This window comes from Ictidomys tridecemlineatus, chromosome 2, assembly GCF_052094955.1.
Source record: "Ictidomys tridecemlineatus isolate mIctTri1 chromosome 2, mIctTri1.hap1, whole genome shotgun sequence".
Classification (NCBI taxonomy): domain Eukaryota; kingdom Metazoa; phylum Chordata; class Mammalia; order Rodentia; family Sciuridae; genus Ictidomys; species Ictidomys tridecemlineatus.
The window spans coordinates 75,226,362-75,247,872 of record NC_135478.1 but is presented as its reverse complement, the minus strand read 5'-3'; the positions used below and the strand labels follow the sequence as shown (position 1 = coordinate 75,247,872).

General features: G+C 38.1%; 2 pseudogenes; both read right to left on the bottom strand.

The window, feature by feature from the left end:
- Positions 1 to 2,180: 2,180 nt before the first annotated feature.
- Positions 2,181 to 4,554, bottom strand: LOC144368224 (myotubularin-related protein 10 pseudogene; annotated as a pseudogene).
- A 15,642-nt stretch (positions 4,555 to 20,196) lies between these two features.
- LOC144369841 (eukaryotic translation initiation factor 1A, X-chromosomal-like) lies at positions 20,197 to 20,621 on the bottom strand (annotated as a pseudogene).
- Positions 20,622 to 21,511: the final 890 nt, after the last annotated feature.

The window sequence follows — 21,511 nt, the reverse complement described above, 5'->3', positions numbered from 1 at the left end:
CCAATGCCATCTGGCCTTTGCCTGGATTCCATCACCACAGGCTCCACAGGGCCACAGGGACTACGGGTGTTGAGCTCTCTTTGGTACATTGCACGCAGCCATACTTACCATTTCTGTCACCACAGTGTCATTTTTGTTCGTAGAGATGCCAAGCAGCTTTATAATGGCCTAGACTTAAGGCTGCTAATAGTTGTTTTTCATCTTATGCACAATGAACTGTGACACAATAATCATGATAATAACAACTATTCAGTAAAAATAAGACAAACCCCATATTTTACTACATTTTGATTATCATACAAAAATATGCATTTTTCTATTTTAAAACAGTGTTAATAGTACCAAATGTTTTTTAAACTTATAAATTCACACACACACACACATAAAAATCTAAAGGAGTTGAAATAAATGTGTGAGGAAAGAAAATTATACAGCAATAGGTGTTCAATTCAAAAACTAAATTTAGAACAATTTATAATAATAAAAAAGCAGCTTAGTGAAGAAGGGGGAATTATTAAAATTTCAATAGCAGAAAATACTATGGTGTCTTAAAGGGGTTGGGGCTGGTTTCTAATCAAGGATTATAAAATCTTTAGTGAAAATAATGTTATTTGTACATACTGAAAATAGCTCTTGTTTTCTACGCAAAAAGTTGGCTTTAAAAACATTGCATTTATCCACAAAATGATAAATTTCCTAAGACACTTTTAAGAAAAAACTATTTTTAAAAGGCATACAATTAAAGTAGAAATAGCTGTTTAGTACACATATAGGTAAAACTATCCTGAAAAAAAACTTGTTTGGGGAAAGGAAATAAGCTAACTAGATACTTTACTATAATTTTTTTTTTCAAAATTCTTAAGATGGCAGTTTAAGGAACTTTAACATAGTCAGATTTGAATACATGTATCTTTTAAGCAAATGGGGGTTTGTTGGGGGGAATGGCACTAAATGCCACTACCAGTAGCACCATTTTAAGGAGCTTAAGCTTGGACCTTGGCTAGGTTCTTGTAGTTTGAAAACGGGAATTTCAGATCAGGAATATACCTTTTTAAATTTATTGGTCTCCTCTTAATATTGCTGTCAAAAGTCAGGAAAGCATGTGAGGGAGTTCTTTGTATTAGAACAGCAGTATTTTGAGAGAAGTACACTTTTATTTCTCCTGCTCTTTATTTGTAAGCATTAAGAACTTTATGAGAAGCACTTCTGTGCAGGTGCCCTGACTTGTGACTTCACTAGTTATTTCCATGGTGTGTGCCTGCCAGCAACACTTCACCAGGCTGGGAATGCTGACAGGGAAGCCAGGATGCCTCCAAGCAGGCCTTGGGGTCTATGCAGATAGTACTCTACTGTCTAGGAACCAGTCTGCCAGAGCTAGGGCTGGATGGCCTGACAAACTTCTCAGGATTAGAACTCAGGCTGCTGTGTCCTCAGTGATTTTAAACTTATAAATTTATAGAAATTTGCTTTGGGAACTCCTGGCTACTGTTATGAAGCTTAGTATGAAAAACCTATTTTCAGTATTTTAACCTTCTAATTTTAAAAAGTGAAATTAGATTTCCTGTGTTATTCATATCTTAATGTCAAAGGCACTTCTTTTATTATCTACGGTGAATACTTGAAAGTTACAGTACACACTGTTTTAAAGTTAGTCCTGTGGATTTAAAAGCAAGTTCATGATTTCAAGACACAGTAATCTAAGTACCCAAACAAAGTGATCTAAAATAATAAATTTGTTCTCAAAATAATGAATGAATTGAGCTCAATTTGAGAAACAGAAAGTGACCAGAAAAAATACAGGAATACCTACTGAAGTCTTTTGGGGGTTTTCCTAGAGATTCCTGGAAGTTTACTAAATACTAATTTCTTAACTTTCCTGATGTCTACTTCTTTAGGTTGGTAATCCAACCAAGTATCTAGTAAGCTTTAGTAGGGGATACAAAGAATGAATGCAGACAAAATAAATATGGTAGAGAAAACCTGATTGGTTTGATCATAGTTAAAAGAATGGAGAACGTTGTCTGCACATCACCTAAAATAAGCCAGAACTCTAATGCTAGAGAACATAAAAAACAAAAATTACATTTCTCTTAAAGCCACGATAAAGAGAGAGTGATTCAACATATTTTTAAAATATTAGTGCAAATTTCATCTATTATTCTTATATATAAAATTATCAGTTTTAAATGCCTAGGTTAACAATTTTGATTCAGAGGGAAAAATTTATAGAGCTTCCCTTCAAATGTTCAGAAAATACTACATTTTAGTCTTCATTTGCAAGTGTCTCAGTAGATAACCATATTTTGGCCCCACTTAAAAATTTGCTTAATGGCATTCCTGAAATACTTCGTCTGCACAGATTTCCTACAGGAGAAAATGGAAAGGAAGAGGAGAGAAACTCTGGTGTCCCAGAGGTATCATGAGGGCCACTGGCTCTGATATACATCCTGCTGTGGTCCAGCTCTGCATAGCAGGCTTCTAACGGGCGCCGCAGCATCCTACTGAGCACATCAACTTCATCAGCCAGAAGGGAGAGCTTGTGAAAGGCGGTGATGGAGCCCCCAAAGTTGATCTGAGCCTCGGGGATCCAGCAGAAGTAGCATAGTTTCCACACAGTTTTATGTGTGTTCCAGAGAGATGCAGCAGTATAACCCCGTGCAGGTCGGCTGATTTAGAAAACCATTCTCTAAAATACTGCTCCATATCACTGTTCTGGCCGTCGGTGTGCTGAAGTGGATCTGGCTTTAGTTTTAATATTAATGAATTTCTCCTGGGCAGTAATTCTTGGTCACTGATGATTCCATTCTTTATGGAAGATGGCATTCCTCTTAGTGTGGAGCTGTAGCTTTTCTTCGTTCGCTTAAAAACTTCATTGAGCCATTCTGTATGCAAGGTGTGCTCTTTCCAATGTAGAAGGGGTTGTGGAAAAGCATCCGATCCTTTGCTGTGAACTGAAGAGACCAGCCCCAAAATGAGGGGAATTTTAAGCCATTTTCATCACCCAATTGGATATTTTTGCTTATAGCAAATTCTGTGCTTTGCTTCACCCGTTGGTGAGGAGAGTTGAATAGGAAGGTGCTAAACAGTGAAATCCGGGTACTGTCACAAAGCACTGCTAAGTAAGTCTCAGAAAACTCAAAGGCTGCCGGGTATTGTTCTAACAGTTGCCATGTTGCATCCAAGAAGAGCAAAAATAAGGGAGACTCTTTTTCTGATCTCTTCAAATGGTTGCATCTGTCTAGGAACTGAAATCCTGAAATCCTGACCCATTCCTTCTGTATCAGACTCTGAAATCCAGTATTTGTCCTAAAATATGGATCCAGCATCACTTGCACAAGAGAAGCTATAAGACAGCTTAAGTCTCTTCCCTCTTCCTCTTGTAGTATTATGGAGAGATGTTTGCTTTCTAGCATGTACACAAGTTCTGCTGAATGTTTAAGAAAAGCCCTGACATATTCTAACCACCAAGTATTTTCTAGTGAGGACAGCCATTTCTCTTCAGTTTCTTTGAAAGGCTCATTAACACATAGTTGCTTAAGTTTTACAAATGCCGCCTGTATTTCTTGAATATTAGGCAAGATCTTACCCAAATCTGATTTGTAAACATCACTTCTTTGTGGATGACTTTTAGTTATTGCATTACAAATCCTCTGGTCAATTTTCCTCTGCTGCAACACATCTTTGATAAGGGCCATTCGCACAAGAGCACTGCCATTTGAGTGGCTCCAACACCAGAGTGGCATCCTTCTTCCAACAAAAGAATGGGAAAAGATTTTCAGATCTTGGTCTGCTAAAGAACTTGGCACTACAAAGTATTCTGGAAGGCAAGTTAGATATCATGTAACCCTCATTAATAGAACAAAGTCTCCACCCAGAAGCACCAGTCCTCTTGATCTCTCTGTCCCAATCTGAGTAAGTTTCAAATAGTGGAGTTCTCTGGCCACTAGCTCCATTCCCTCCTCCTCCTCCACATCCTGAGGGTATTCCATTAATTTTGTTAGCTGAATTGTGGTATTTTTTCCCAACATATTCAAATGCAAAGAGTAGCTGGAGGTCTGTTGGCTGGGAATAATGAGCTATTGCAAGGCATACCTTTTTGGCCCTTTCAGGACCTGATTCATCAAAGTGAAATCTGACAATTCTGAAATCTTTACAATAAATAATTAACTCCGCTGGATTAAATTTCAATTTCTGGTTGGGGCCTAGTACTTTCTGCTTCCTCTTATGGTCATTTACTGTGACAATTTGTTCAATACATGTTAAAGGGACATCATGTTCTCCAAGAAGAAGGTTTCTGTAATAGAATTTCTGTAATGGCATTGGGTCATCCGTAATAAAGGCGATTTTGAAGTTACTGCACACCAGCTTTCCCCACAAATCATACTGACTTGTGTCTGTTGCAATGCATTTTCTCACAAAATTTACTTCATTTACAACAATTTCTCCTGGCAAAAGAACTGGCTCCAGTTTTTTAATCTTCGGTTCCGAATTGATCTTATCATCAGCCTGGGGCGGCGGCAGGAAGTAAGACCTGAAGGTGGGTCTGGGCGGCATGGTGCCGCTGTCTTTTCACCCCGGCCCAGTCGCGGGCCAGCCTCAGCTTGGAAGCCTCTGAACTCCTCTGGCCTGAGAGCTCCCGGAGCGGCCGCCCAGGCCCAGTTTGCTGCCTGCCCCGCCGGGTGGACAGTAGGGCCCAAAAGATATCTTTAAGGCTGTAAATACATCAGCTATCAACTAATACAGAATCTGTACAGAGAATATACAAAGGAACCCTACAAATCAATAAGCAAAAGACATTTCAATGTTAAAATGAGCAAAACACTTGAGCTAGCATTTCACAAAAGACATTCTATAACAATCAACATAGATCCTAAGAGGTGCTCAGAATATGACCCAAGAAATGCAGATTAAAACCACAAACAGATGCTCAGCAAAATGGTTAATCAATTTCAATGGTCAATCAGGATTGCTGAGGATATGCAGTCACTGGAACTCTCATGCATGCAATTTGTTAGTTCCTTGTGAAACCAAACATACACCTATTCTAGGACTCAGGACTATACCACATGCTCAAGAGAGATTAGTTCCCTGCCAATGAATGACTTTTACAAGAACATTCCTGGCAGCATTATTCCTGAGAGCCAAAAGTTGGACAAAATACAAACATCCACCAACAGAAAACAAAACATTTTTTATATAATCGTACAATGGACCATGTCAAAAATAATAAAAATATAAACTACTAGTACACAGAACACCACAGCTAAGTCTCCTAAACATTATGCTGAGAGGAAAAGCTATACATAGGGCTGGGTGTGGCTCACTATTGGAGCACATGCTTTGCATGCACAAGGCCCTGGCTGCAATCCCCGGGAAATGCACACACACACACACACACAAACTCACACACACACATGCACAGCACACAGGAAGCAGGTGGAGCCAGTGGGGAGGCCCTATGCTTTAGGTCCTGCACCATGACCCCACATGGCCCATCATGGTGGTAACTCCCGCTGAAGGGACCCAGATCCAAGAGAAGGGAAGCTAAAAGCCTATGGCCCAAGGCCTAGGCCACAGTAGCACAGCACCCACCTGGCCTCCTGAGTAGGCGTGGCCTTGAAGAATCTGCCCCATGATAGCACATGACAAGTGCCACTCAGAAAAGGCTCTGGGGCAAGGAAGGATGCAGAGAATGGGGCTCTGCTACTGCCACCGCAATGCCAAAGGCACAGGCAGAAGTTCCTGGGTCACTACCCGGACCTTTCCAGGACCAGTCCTGGACCTTTCCAGGCAGCAGGGAGGGGCCTAGAAGAAGAGGTCAGCCAAGGTGGAACAGGAGGGGAAGGTAGCAAGCAAGCAGGAGGGGGACAATGACTCAGAGAAAGAGAGTGAGGTTGAGGAAGAGAGTGAGGGCAAGAACAACCAAGAGCGTGAGGAGGGCCCTGAGAAGGAAATGAAGATGCACAAGAAAAGGAGGCAGAGGAAGACAACCAAGGAGAGTCTGAGGAGGGAGGAGATGCCACCAAGGCAGAAAGCCAATTTCACCCAGAAATAGAATAGGAAGCAGAGAGTGGCCCAGAGGAAGTGTCCAGACCAGGAGCTTGATTTGAGCGCTAATTGCAAGAAAGATAGGCAGCTCATCTGTTTGCTGTGTCTGAAAGAAAAGTGACCACAACACTCAGAGCAACCAAGAGATCTTTATTGTAGCAGTGCAACAGAGGAGAAGAGGGGGGGGAGAGAGCACGTGCCAAAGGAGACAGAGAGAGCAAGAGAGAAGAGAGAGAGGGGCCTGGCAGGAGGGAGTTTTTATAGTCCAAATCTAATGGGGTCTCTGGGTCTGCAAGCTGCCTTGTTGGCACACAAGGGGGTTAAGTGCTCCGTCTTGAGCAGGGGGTTGAGTGTTCAGCTTTGAGCAGGGGGGCGAAGCACTCAGCCTTGAGTGGGGGCTTGGGCATTTGGGCTTGAAGCAAACAGATGATAAAGAACCAGAAAGAGGGTTTGAGTGGCCAGGCCATCCTGCACCTAACTTTGTTTGGCAAGCCCTGCAGACAGCTTACTCAGCCTGTCCTGCACCTAACAGTGTCCAGTCATTGAGGATCACCAGGGCCACCAGCTCTACACTCTAGATTAAGCCTTCAAAGAACTAAGAGTAAGTATTGGGCATTGAGAGCACAGGCCTAGGGGTCAGGACAGCTGAGTTTCAATTCAGATGACCTAGCAGTGACTACACTACTCAAAAGCTGGACTATTCAACTTCTTGGGAGCTATTCTTATTCACAGCTGTTCTTTTTGTTTGAACAGCTTGAGAATCCATGAAGGTATGAACTTTAACCTGAGAAAAACTACAGTACATACAAAATCTATATATATGTATATAATTTCTAAAATATTGTAAGCCTCTGGTCTCTGGATCCCAGGCAAAGCAATCCTTGAAAGTTTTTAACCCCACTTTGGGCAGTGTAAAAATCATCACCATTGTTAAAACTAGTGCCTTGACTGAGAGTTTTTGATAAGGGGATCTCTGTCTACTTAAAAACAGGAAATCATGATTTTATCAAGTGAATCCAAGGGGTGATTCCTCCCTAGGGTAATGATTTTCATAATGACTTGATGTGTGCCTTGGATTGCTGCTTTCAGGTTCTAGGTGTGTGAAACTTGGTAGGAGAGTAAGAAGGCCAAGGCCAAATGGGGGTGGAAAGGAAAGTTCTCAGGTTCTCTCTCTGGCCTTTTACTTATCTTGGACCTTGCTGGTACCATGAGAACAGTGTTTGGCAAGCTTTAGAATTTGGTAAATATTTGTTGAAGGAATGAATTTGCAAATGTATTTGTTTTATGGATTTTTACAACAAGCAAGAGAAACTGCTGTTGTAAATCAAGTGGAGAAGTTTGTGTGATTAGCATTTAGTGATCAGCACATTAGTAAATGTCCTTTCATGATGGCTTTGGCTCCCTAAGCAACCATAGAATTGCTGGCATTGGGATCAGAAAAATTGTTCTAGCACTGGGAATTGCACCCAGGGGAGCTTTAACACAGACCCACACCCCAATTTCTTTAATTTTTTTATTTTGAGACAGAACCTTGCAAATGTGCTGAGGCAGGCCTCTAACTTGTCATCCTCCTGCCTCAGCCGAGTTTCTAGGATTGCAGTCATGTGCCATTGCACCTAGCTGGATAACAAATATTTTGATAATGAAGATCCCTTGTATTCCTATTATTATTTTAAAGTACACATTCAGAAAGTGTATTAAACATGAACAGTAACAATTATAAAGCAAATAGTGATATAACCTCCACCCAGGGAAGAAGTAGAATACTAGCAATGTTGACACCACCCATGTCCTTTTCCAGTTACATTCATCTCATCCATTCTCCTGACTTTGGGGTAGTTTCCTTGCTGATCTTTATACTTCTACCACATATGTATGCCTTCATAGATTGAACTTGACACTATTGGTCTTATGTTTTTATCATGCATTCTTTTGAGTTTTGCTTCATTTTTTAAACGTTTGTGAGATTCCTCAAATGAATTGTGGTTCATTTGTATTGGTGTATTGAAGTCCATTTTATGAGTATTCCACAGTTACTTATTCAGTCATGAAGATGAAGATTTTGGGAGCTTTGGACTGTTAAAGTGTAGGTATAAACATTCTTGTTTATGTGTCCTGGTATATGGTTACTTGTATTTTTAAAATGGTTGATGAATCTAGGAGTGAAATTGCTGAGTCTAATACTACTAATTCAGTAGTATTAGATGCTACCAATTGTTTTCCAAAGTGGTTGTACCAATTTGTACCATCATGAAGAGTATGAGTTTTTGTTGCTCTATATCTTCACCACCTCTTCCTATTGTAGAGTTTTTATTTTTGCCAATCTGAAGGGTATTTATTTAATGAATGGTATCTTATTGTGGTTTTCATTTGCATTTCTCTGGTTACTATGATTTTGAGAATCTTTTGTATTTCTTCTTTTTGTGAAGTATCCAGTCAGGTCTTTTGCATATTTTCTATTAGATCATATATGTTTTTTCTCATTAATTTACAGGTATTTTCCATGCATTTGTTGTTTTACATCTTTTTCGTTTTGTATGGGTTTCAAATATCTTGTATTTTTTCTTTTTAAAAAAAAAACACATTGTTCTTTGAATGAAGATTTTAACATGCTAAAATTTATCAATACTTTTTGTTTATGGTTTGTGCTTTTTTGATCTTATTCAACTTAGTGTCAATTTTTGATTAGTGGAAGTAGAGGTCCATTTTATGTTTGCTTCATACAGATAACCTGTTGCTCTAGCAGCATTTACTGAAAAGAACAGCTTTGGCCAGGTGTGGTGGTGCAGTGACTTTCAAGGCTGAGGCAGGATATTTGTAAGTTCAAGGTGAGCCATTTAGTTGGATCTTGTTTAAAGGAAAAAAAAAAGGCCTGGGAATTTAACTCAGTTCAGTCCCCAGTATTTCCCCCCACCTAAAAAAATTGCTTTATATACTGATCTGCTGTGCCATCTGTGATATATCAAGCATTTGTGAACATGTTTCTTGGCTTTTCTTTTCTGTACTGTTGTAGTATATTTCTGTGTGAACAAGATGTTTTTCCAGCTTTTAAAATCTGATAGAGCTGGATCCTTCTACTTTGTTCTTCTACCAGAGTGTCTCAGTCAGCCTTATTCTTTACATTTTGTAGAATAGAACTATAAAACATTTTTTAGAATTGTGATTTTTTGTATTATTTTTAAATTATTTATTTGTTTATTTACTTATTTGCATTACAATTTTTTTAAAACTTTTTTTCAACAATTTGGGTAATTTTTAAAATATTGTATTGAATTTATAAACCAATATAGGGTGAATTAATACCATTACAATACGAAATCTTTTGATTAATTTCTTTAGATTTCACTGCTTCACAATAATATATTTTTTCCTGAAAGATCCTTTACATTGTGAAGTTTATTTTTAGATATTTTAAAATTTTATACTATTATAAAAATGTTTTTAATTTTTTTTAAATTATGTATAGAAATTTGATTAAATTTTATATTGGTTTTTATATTAAACTATCTGCTAAGTTCTCTTACACATTCTAATAATTGTAGAATTAGTCTACCTTAAAACCCTTGTAATCAAATAAGGAAAACAAACGATTAACATTTTTGAGCACTTTTAATACTAAACTCTATGCTATGTACTTTACACATACTTCTTTGCTTCTTAAAGAGATGTTATTAGTATTTGTTTCACAGTTGACTGAGGGAAGTTAAAGAATCACACAGCTAACACGTAGACAAGCTGAGATCCAGGTCTCTCCTACAAGTTTCTGCTGACCTTGAACAAATTACTTAATTTTTCTGTTTTCCATCTGTAAAGTGGGAGTAATTGCTCTTGAGGGGCTCTAGGACAATGAAAGAATGGATATTAAAGCTTCTGAAAATCTCAAAGGCTCATTCAACCCTAATATCTGGCATTTTTTTCTAATCATTCCTGTGGGTAGTATTACGTACCCAGAGGCAGGATGGCAGAATGGTTAAAGAGCACATTTTCTAGAACTCAGTTGTTTGAATGCCATTCCTGGCCATGTCATTTATGAACTGAGAGACTTTGGTAAATTTCTTAATCTCTTTGCACTCAGCTGTAAAATGTGAATGTTGCTGTATATATACCTCCTAGAAGAATTATACCTGTAACATTCTTAGAACCATAATTGGCCTTTAGAAGTGCTGACTTCTAAAGTTTTTATGTTTAGGTCACTCACTTGAATGAAGAATTTGAAAGCTAGAAATATAGTTTATAGCTTGACAATTGAAACCAGAATTTTTTTACAAAATTCAGCAGAAATAATGATTTATCTTTAAGGCTTAATGATTTACACAAATCCAAGATTAAATGAGATAGGACTAATTATCATTATTTTAGCAGCCATTCCCTGAGCAGTTCCTAGGCCCTTAGTCTTGAGTACTTCTAAAACATCCTTGGTAACTAATGCACAACAATGTGACTGTACTTAATACTACAGGACTGTAACTTTAAAATGGTTTAAATGGTAAAATTTATCTTTTGTAGCATACAGTCTACTCTAATTCATCCTCTCAAAATGCCTATGAAGTAAGTATTATTTCTATTTTAAGTGAGGAAACAGACTTAAAGGAATTTAATAACTTTCCCAAAGTCACCCAGTTAGTGTGCTGCAGAGATCTGAAGGCATGTCTCAACACTTTTGCAGCTGGGCTTCTAAAAGGGGATACTGTGGTACCCTGACTGCTCTGAGGCACAGTTAGAATGGATAAGGTGTCTAATGGTCACAGGACTATATGGTAGATGTAATGAACTGAAATTGAGGGCTTGTTATAAGCTGTAGTGGCCATTTATTTGTATGTAGACTTGTACGTAGAACTTCATTTCTTGATTTAGGAACGTGACTATATGAAATTAAGTATATATTTCACAAGCCCTAGACATACACAGTGATTTATCTTCCTTTGGCATTTTCTATTTAGAGTTCAGTTAGGAGTTTTTGAATTTTGGTAATGAAGTATATACATTTTTATACTTGCTACTATAAAAGTTAATATTCCAGATGTTATATTTGACCTCTGAATTTTAGTTCTTCTGATTGCTAATGACAAGTGCTATACATATTTGTTTTTCACTTGGCGTTTTTTTATTAATAAAAAGAAGAAGTGTCTAAAAATGCCTTTTTTCCCATTTCACTTTGGTTATCATTTTAACTGGTTATCATTTTCATTATATTGCTATACTTGAGGCAATACTCAGGAATAAGCACAGAAATGATTTATCTCCTATCTGCCAACATTCTGACAAAGGAATTTCTTGAACAGCTAAAATTATCTTTTGGTACTAGGGATTGAACTCAGGAACGCTAGACCACTGAGCCACATCCCCAGCCCTATTTTGTATTTTACTTAGAGACAGAGTCTCGCTGAATTGCTTAGCACCTCACTTTTGCAGAGGCTGGCTTTGAACTTGGGATCCTCCTTCCTCAGCCTCCAGAGACACTGTGATTACAGGTGTTTGTCTGCAGCCAGGCCTTTGCTAGTTTTAAAGTATTATTTCTATCACTGAGAAATCTAGCCAACCTACCAATTACTGTGGCCTCACACCAACTTTCTATCTCCATCCCAACCTGCATCTTCATCAGTGCCAATGTCTCCCATGGCTCCCCACTACCCTCTGTCCTCAGCTGTCATGCCTGCTAGCCTGTGCCTCCATGTTCCTCAGCTTCCAGCCCCATCATTCCACATTGTTATTCATTCAGCTGACTGATCTGTATCTCCATAACTCACCTCTCACTCTGCTGTGTCCTTAGTCATCACCCAGTGATCCACTCCCTGCATAACTCCCAAGGCCCCTCATTTCTTACATTCTAGATCCCTGGGCCCTCTGACCTGTGCCTGTGTACAGCTCTTGATCCTCCCCATTGCCGCCTCTCCAAGCCACCACTGTCACTACTATGAACAACTAGGGGAAGGAGAGGAAGTTGTTACTATCATTCTCACATGAGTGCACAGTACAGGTTACCAGAGGCTCGATTGTGATCATGCCATCTCTCTGGCCATGAATTGAATGTGTACTTATTTTTTCTTGTATTTTAAAATTTTCTCAGTTGTCATTGCTAATGTGAAAAATAGCAATAAAATGCACATAAACCAAATGTCTTTCATATCCTCAATAATTTTAGGAATATATAAAAGATTCATGAGATCAGAAAGTTTGAGAGTCACTGTTCCAGATGTACAAGAAAAAGACAAATAAATAAATAAATAAAAATTTGGGCCAAAGACAGGCAAGTCCTTTTTTAAAAAAATGTCTACAGATAGGGGATTCCAACATGGCGGCGGGCGTGGAGAGATCAAGTCTCTGACCTCTTCAGCTGTGCAGGCATAGGGAGTCGTAAACAGCCTAATTCTGTTTGCTCAGGATCACTAGGCAATGCTGAGCTGACGTGAATCTGGAACAAGCAATCTGGGCCACTCAGAACACACACTGAACCTGGATCGGCTGAATTCAAGCTCCCGTTCGCCTGCTTCCCGCAGACAAACAGCTGTGACTCAGCACTAATCCATCCGGCTGAAACAACCGGTCAGCCCTTCTGATCCTACGGAGGTAAATGCCAACCGAACCTTCATAAGTAGTGGCCACAGGTTTGAAACGGGGCTTGGGAGAGACAGTAAGGACCCACCCATTGCATTGGTCACCCGGCAAAGGGAAACGAAATGTCGCCATTTGCAAGAGATACCACCATGGCAGACAACTGACATCATCAGACTGCGGTGGAGGAGATAACTTCATTGAAACCTGCGGCTTCAGGTGTGTAATTCCCTAGCCTTCCCTCTCCACACATCGGGGAAACCTTAAGGGCCCCTCCCAGCTCTCCCGTGAGCACGGTAGCCAGACCGAGGGAATTAGAGGTGGCGCGGGACCCGTGGCGCGGGACTACCGCTCCCACCAGTGCTGACAGCTGAGGTCTCTAGCACCAGCTACCGGGGGTGTGGCTACCGGAGGGGCAGTAAAATTCGCTGAGGATTCTCAGCCCCAAGCTCTACAAACCTAGGGTCTGAGGGAATGGCAAACTGGAAGAGTGTGCCCAGTCATTCATGACAACAGGGCTCCCGGGAGCAGCAGACCTGGTGTATACCCAGTATTGGGGTGAGCGGCACCTGTGAGAGGGGCCTGGCTAGAGGAAAAGTGGGGAAGTGACTAGCCACAAGAGGACGCCCTAGGCACCCAGGATTGGAGACTCGCCCAGTCTGGGAGGAGGAGCTGCTGCACAGTGATTGGTTTCCGCGTATTGATAAGAGAAACTTGGCCTGGTGGTCACAGCGCCACCTACTGGAAGAGAAGTTAATCAAACTCTAAGACTGCATTTATTAGTTTTGTTGTTGTTGTTGTTGTTTTATTGTTGTTGTTGTTGTTTTTAATTTTGATGTGGGGTTTACTTTCATTTTCATTTTTCTTTATTGTTTTTTTAATTTTTTTTTACAATTTTTTTAAAATTTTTTTTCTTCCAATTTTAATTTTTTTTTATTATTTAAAAAAAATTTTTTCCTTTTTTATTTCCTATTTTTTTCTTCTTTTGTCTTTTCATTTCTTTTCAATTATCTTATCCCCCCTTCCTTGAATACTACCTGCTTACTCTCATTCTCTTTAGTGACTTTTCCCCTTCCCCTCTAATACCTTTCCTCCCAAGCATCAAATAAATTTATAGGAGTAAACAGTAACTCAGCAGTCAAACAGAACAAAAAGTAACATGAGCAGCTTCAAAAAGCAAGGAAGAAAAGGAGTACAAACAATGCAGGACAGCCTAAATATTCAGGAGGACCTAGAGTCATCAGAAAAAATGGTCATATAAAGAACTCAAGGAACACCTTAGACAGATGGAATGGAACCTTAAAGAGGATACGAGACAGCAAATTCAAGCAGCGAAAAAACACATTGAGAATGTATTACACAAACAGATAAAAGAAGAAGTTAAGCACCTTTGTCAGGAGATAGAGATTATAAAAAAGAATCAAACCATAATCTTAGAAATGAAGGAAACTATAAACCAAATTAAAAACTCAATTGAGAGTATCACTAACAGAGTGGAACAAGTAGAAGCCAGAACGTCAGATAATGAAGACAAATTATTTCATCTTGAAAAGAGTCTAGCCAACTCAGAAAGGCTGGTAAAAAATCACGAGAAAAACATCCAAGAGTTATGGGATAACATAAAAAAGCCAAACTTACGAGTCATCGGGATAGAAGAAGGTACACATATTCAAACCAAGGGAATGAGTAACCTGCTGAATGAAATAATTACAGAAAACTTTCCAGAAATAAAAAAGGAAACAGATATACAAATTGAAGATGCATAAAGGACACCGAGCACACAAAATCACAGTAGACCAAAGCCAAGACACATTTTTATGAAGATATCCAATATACAGAACAAAGAGAAAATATTAAAAGCTACAAGAGAAAGGAGACAGATTACATTCAGGGGTAAACTGATAAGGTTAACAACTGATTTTTCATCACAGACACTGAAAGCAAGAAGGTCATGGAACAATGTATTTCGAACACTGAAAGACAATGGATGCCAACCAAGAATTCTGTATCCAGCAAAATTAAGCTTCAGGTATGACAACGAAATAAAAATCTTTCATGATAAACAAAAGTTAAAAGAATTTGCAGCCAGAAAACCAGCATTGCAACGCATTTTGAGCAAAACACTACACGAGGAAGAAATGAAAAACAATAACCAAAACCATCAGAGGGAAGTGCCTCGGTAAAGACAGAGGGCGAGGGGAAAAATAATAATGGAGAAACAAACTAAATTTTTTTTAAAAAAAGGATAAATAATCAAACATGAATGGAAGTACAAACCATATATCAATAGTAATCCTGAATGTTAATGGCTTAAACTCTCCAATAAAGCGACATAGGCTGATATCATGGATTAAAAAAACAAATCCAACAATATGCTGCCTCCAGGAGACACATCTGATTGGAAAAGACATACACAGGCTGAAGGTGAAAGGATGGGAAAAAATATACCACGCACACGGTCCTCGTAAGCAAGCAGGGGGGGCCATCCTCTTATCGAATAAAATCGACTTTAAGACTAAGTTAATCAAAAGGGATAAAGAAGGACATTATATACTGTTAAAAGGAACCATTCACCAATAAGACATAACAATTATCAATATTTATGCACCAAATAATGGTGCTGCGACATTCATAAAACAAATTCTCCTCAAGTTCAAGAATCAAATAGATCACAACACAATAATTATGGGTGACTTCAACACACCTCTCTCACCATTGGACAGATCCTCCAAACAAAAGTTGAATAAAGAAACTATAGAACTCAATACCACAATCAATAACCTAGACTTAACTAACATATATAGAATATATCAACCATCATCAAATGGATATACTTTTTTCTCAGCAGCACATGGATCCTTCTCAAAAATAGACCATATATTATGCCACAGGGCAACCCTCAGTAAATATAAAGGGGTGGAGATAATACCATGCATTTTATCTGATCATAATGGAATGAAACTGGAAATCAATGATAAAAGAAGGAAGAAAAAATCCTACATCACATGGAAAATGAACAATATGTTACTGAATGATCAATGGGTTACAGAAGACATAAAGGAGGAAATAAAAAAATTCTTAGAGATAAATGAAAATACAGACACAACATATCGGAATCTATGGGACACAATGAAAGCAGTTTTAAGCAGAAAATTCATCGCTTGGTGGTCATTCCTCAAAAAAAGAAAAAACCAACAAATCAATGAGCTCACACTTCATCTCAAAGCCCTAGAAAAGGAAGAGCAAAACAACAGCAAATGTAGCAGAAGACAAGAAATAATTAAAATCAGAGCGGAAATTAATGAAATTGAAACAAAAGAAACTATTGAAAAAATTAACAAAACTAAAAGTTGGTTCTTTGAAAAAATAAATAAGATCGACAGACCTTTAGCCATGCTAACAAAGAGAAGAAGAGAGAGAACTCAAATTACTAACATACGGGATAAAAAAGGCAATATCACAACAGATGCTACAGAAATACAGAAGACAATTAGAAATTATTTTGAAAACCTATATTCCAATAAAATAAAAGATAGTGAAGACATCGATAAATTTCTTAAGTCATATGATTTGCCCAGACTGAGTCAGGAGGATACACACAATTTGAACAGACCAATATCAATGGATGAAATTGAAGAAGCCATCAAAAGACTACCAACCAAGAAAAGCCCAGGACCGGATGGGTATACAGCGGAGTTTTACAAAACCTTTAAAGAAGAATTAATACCAATACTTTTCAAGTTATTTCAGGAAATAGATAAAGAGGGAGCTCTTCCAAATTCATTCTATGAGGCCAACATCACCCTGATTCCAAAACAAAAGACACCTCAAAGAAAGAAAACTACAGACCAATATCTCTAATGAACCTAGATGCAATAATCCTCAATAAAATTCTGGTGAATCGAATACAAAAACACATCAAAAAAATTGTGCACCATGATCAAGTAGGATTCATCCCTGGTATGCAAGGGTGGTTCAATATACGGAAATCAATAAATGTTATTCACCACATCAATAGACTTAAAGATAAGAACCATATGATCATCTCAATAGATGCAGAGAAAGCATTCGACAAAGTACAGCATCCCTTTATGTTCAAAACACTTGAAAAACTAGGGATAACAGGAACGTACTTGACATTGTGAAAGCTATCTATGCTAAGCCTCAGGCTAGCATCATTCTGAATGGACAAAAGTTGAAGGCATTCCCTCTAAAATCTGTAACAAGACAGGGATGCCCTCTATCACCACTTCTATTCAATATAGTTCTCGAAACACTGGCCAGAGCAATTAGACAGACGAAAGAAATTAAAGGCATAAAAATAGGAAAAGAAGAACTTAAATTATCACTATTTGCAGATGACATGATTCTATACTTAGAAGACCCAAAAGGGTCTACAAAGAAACTACTAGAACTAATAAATGAATTCAGCAAAGTGGCAGGATATAAAATCAACACGCATAAATCAAAGGCATTTCTGTATATCAGCGACAAAACTTCTGAAACGGAATTGAGGAAAAACACTCCATTCACAATCTCCTCCAAAAAAATAAAATACTTGGGAATCAACCTAACAAAAGAGGTGAAAGATTTATACAATGAAAACTACAGAACCCTAAAAAGAGAAGTAGAAGAAGATCTTAGAAGATGGAAAAATATACCCTGTTCATGCATAGGCAGAACTAACATTATCAAAATGGCGATATTACCAAAAGTTCTCTATAGGTTTAATGCAATGCCAATCAAAATCCCAATGGCATTTCTTGAAGAAATAGATAAAGCAATCATGAAATTCATATGGAAAAATAAAAGACCCAGAAGAGCAAAAGCAATTTTAAGCAGGAAGTGTGAATCAGGTGGTATAGCGATACCAGATTTCAAACTATATTACAGAGCAATAGTGACAAAAACAGCATGGTACTGGTACCAAAACAGGCAGGTGGACCAATGGTATAGAATAGAGGACACAGAGACTAATCCACAAAGTTACAAGTATCTTATTTTTGATAAAGGGGCTAAAAGCATGCAATGGAGGAAGGATAGCATCTTCAACAAATGGTGTTGGGAAAACTGGAAATCCATATGCAAAAAGATGAAACTGAAACCCTTCCTCTCGCCATTCACAAAAGTTAACTCTAAATGGATCAAGGAGCTTGATATCAAATCAGAGACTCTGCGTCTGATAGAAGAAAAAGTTGGCTTCGATCTACATATTGTGGGGTCAGGCTCCAAATTCCTTAATAGGACACCCATAGCACAAGAGTTAATAACAAGAATCAACAAATGGGACTTACTTAAACTAAAAAGTTTTTTTCTCAGCAAGAGAAACAATAAGAGAGGTAAATAGGGAGCCTGCATCCTGGGAACAAATTTTTACTCCTCACACTTCAGATAGAGCCCTAATATCCAGAGTATACAAAGAACTCAAAAAATTAGACAATAAGATAACAAATAACCCAATCAACAAATGGGCCAAGGATCTCAACAGACATATCTCAGAGGAGGACATACAATCAATCAACAAGTACATGAAAAAATGCTCACCATCTCTAGCAGTCAGAGAAATGCAAATCAAAACCACCCTAAGATACCATCTCACTCCAGTAAGACTGGCAGCCACTCTGAAGTCAAACAACAAAAAGTGCTGGCAAGGATGTGGAGAAAAGGGTACTCTTATATATTGCTGGTGGGACTGCAAATTGGTGCGGCCAATTTGGAAAGCAGTTTGGAGATTCCTAGGAAAGCTAGGAATGGAACCACCATTTGACCCAGCTATTGCCCTTCTCAGACTATTCCCTGAAGACCTTAAAAGAGCATGCTACAGGGATGCTGCCATATCGATATTCATAGCAGCACAATTCACAATAGCTAGACTGTGGAACCACCCCAGATGCCCTTCATTAGATAAATGGATAAAAAATGTGGCAACTATACACAATGGAGTACTATGCAGCAATAAAAAATGACAAAATCATAGAATTTGCAAAGAAATGGATGGCACTAGAGCAGATTATGCTTAGTGAAGCTAGTCAATCCCTAAAAAACAAATACCAAATGTCTTCTTTGATATAATGAGAGCAACTATGAACAGAGCAAGGAGGAAGAGCAGGAAGAAAAGACTAACATTTAACAGAGTCATGAGATGGGAGGGAAAGGGAGAGAAAAGGGAAATTGCATGGAAATTAAGGGAGAACCTCATTGCTATACAAAATTACATATAAGGGGTTGTGAGGGGAATGGGAAAATAAACAAGGAAAGTAATGAATTACAGTAGATGGGGTAGAGAGAGAAGAAGGGAGGGGGGATAGTAGGGGATAGGAAAGGTAGCAGAATACAACTATTACTAATTGGGCATTATGTAAAATTGTGGATGTATAACCGACGTGATTCTGCAATCTGCATTTGGGGTAAAATTGGGAGTTCATAACCCACTTCAATCTAATGTATGAAATAAGATATGTCAAGAGCTTTGTAATGTTGTGAACAACCAATAAAAAAAAAGAATTTGAAAAAAAATTTCTACAGATACACAATAAATATGACTTAAAAATATAGTTTTCTAATAAAGATGTGCAAATAAAAAGCAAGACACTATTTTGCTTACTTATAAGATTGATTATAAAAGTATAATAAATAGCTGGTTGAAAGGCATTTTAGCAGAATAGATCAGAAGCTTATGTTTCTTTTGACTCTTTTTGGAAATATGTTCTATAGAAATTATTGAATGTGTCTGAAGATTCAACATATTTATCATGTTTTGTTTTTGCTATAATATTAAAAATTTTCTAAAATCCAGATGATATTTAGAACAAACTTCCAGTGGAAGAAAAGCACTTATAATGTGTTTCCTTTCTTCCTTAGCTGTTTTGGTGGCCATCTAATGTTTAATTGTGTGGAACTATAATTAATCCGAACCTGACTACCCTTTCCTTACGTAGCATGTATAATGAATGTCAAATGATAACCAGTCAGACACAACACTTGGAGTAATTGTTGGTTTTGTTCTTTCACCAAAACCATTTATTTTACCTTTTAAAAACAGTTTTGGACCACAGCAACACAGAAGGGGAGATTAGCCTAGATGTTCCAGAGACTAGAGATGCCCAGTGTAGAGTTCACTTGGGGCACTTTGCCCAGCACACTTTCAATAGAACACACAGTTACTCTAGGGATTTTGAAGCTGTATATATCAGGATTACATATTTATTCCTTTTTTATTCAAAACATCCATTCCGTACTGCAAGTGGTCAAAGTAGGAAAGGTAGTAATGTTTTGTGTGTGTGTGTGTGTGTGTGTGTGTGTGTGTGTGTTTGTGGTTGGTGTTTTGATTTTGTTTTTTTTTTTTTCCGAATAGATGTGCTCATCTATCTGTAAGCTCCATTGCATAGATAGCACAAAGTAGGCCTAATATTTCACTCAGGTTATTCAGCATTATCATTTTTTAAGGAAACAAATACCTTAGAAACAAATCACAGTCTGCCTTAACAAAGTATGATCATGCTAATGAAAATTTAATCTTCTTTGAGGGCTATGGTCAAAATCCAAACTGCAGGACAATGTTTAGAAAAAAATGGAATATAAAGTGTTGAGTTCAATTTAGATACCATCAAAGTCTTCATCATCAAATCCAATGTCATCAAACTGAATTCATCATCTCCAGGACCGTATGTATCAGGCTCATTGATTTTAGGCTGCTCCAGAAGCTCGCAGTAAACCCCAACTTCTAGCTTCAATTTGCTTTGTATTTTAAAATTACATCAGCTTTGTTATTCTGGTTGTCTTGGAGAACAACCAATATAATGTCTGGTGTATTTCTCCAAACCTTTTTTTCTCAATTTCCCTCTGATGTGACAAACCTCTTCACACCATTGAAATTCATTGCTTCTAATGGTCCATTTCCCATCATTCTGATTCCCTGAGCACACTCTTGCCCGTCCTCTTGAACACCAGCTCTTTCTTCAGACTCATTCTCATTCCTTCCTCTGCCTCTTTTCACCTCCTTCACCTTTATTCTTGGGCATGGCAGTGAAGGTACACTCCCAGAATCTCCGATTTCCCTCCTATTGCATGGGGGGCGGCAGAGGGAGTGCACTCCTCAGAGCAGCATGACAGGCCACACAAAGAGCACCCAGGAACATGCAGGCTCCAGGAGGCCAAGTTGTAGGACCAGAGAGTCTGCAGAGTTCTTCCAAGAGTCTGGGCTCTACCCAGCTCCGCCCTCGCCCAAGCTCACCAGCAGCAAATGGCCTTTGCCATGTTTCTTCTTTAAAAGGAAAATTTGCAAGGTATGTGGCTATGACTTCATATTTTAGAGCAGTTACTGCAAACCAGCCATGGAAATTTTCAGAGTGGGGGCTGAATTCTATTATGTTCATTACTTCATTATTTGTACTATTATTTATTAAGCCCCCAAACCAAGTAGCTTTAAGAAGCACTGGGCATCAAAAAGGATAAGAAGATTCCCAAATAATTATCCTATGTACAGTAATATAGTAGCTTGCATTTGTTTTGAAGTGATTTAAACACAATAGCCAGGTTCTTCCTATAGTGTTTTAAATCAGCTGTTAAATTATTCCAAGTTTTCTAATAAAACTAAGTTATTATGTTTATTACACATGTGTTAATGAGAAGAGAACAGTTTTCTAACACATCAAGGTACATATAATACTGATAGCTAGGTATACATAATACTTACCTACTAGTCTACTCATTTAATTACATATTATGTTTTTATAGTTAAAACAATGTCCATAAACTTCGAAGCAAGAGTACAGTTTTCAAAAAGAAGCATCAAGTAATAGCTGAATTTAAAACTGAATGTGGCCTGTTGCAGTGGACAGAAGAACTTCTTAAGCAACATCATGAAAATATTCAACTTCTGCTGGTCATATGATATTATCTTGGGCTGCTG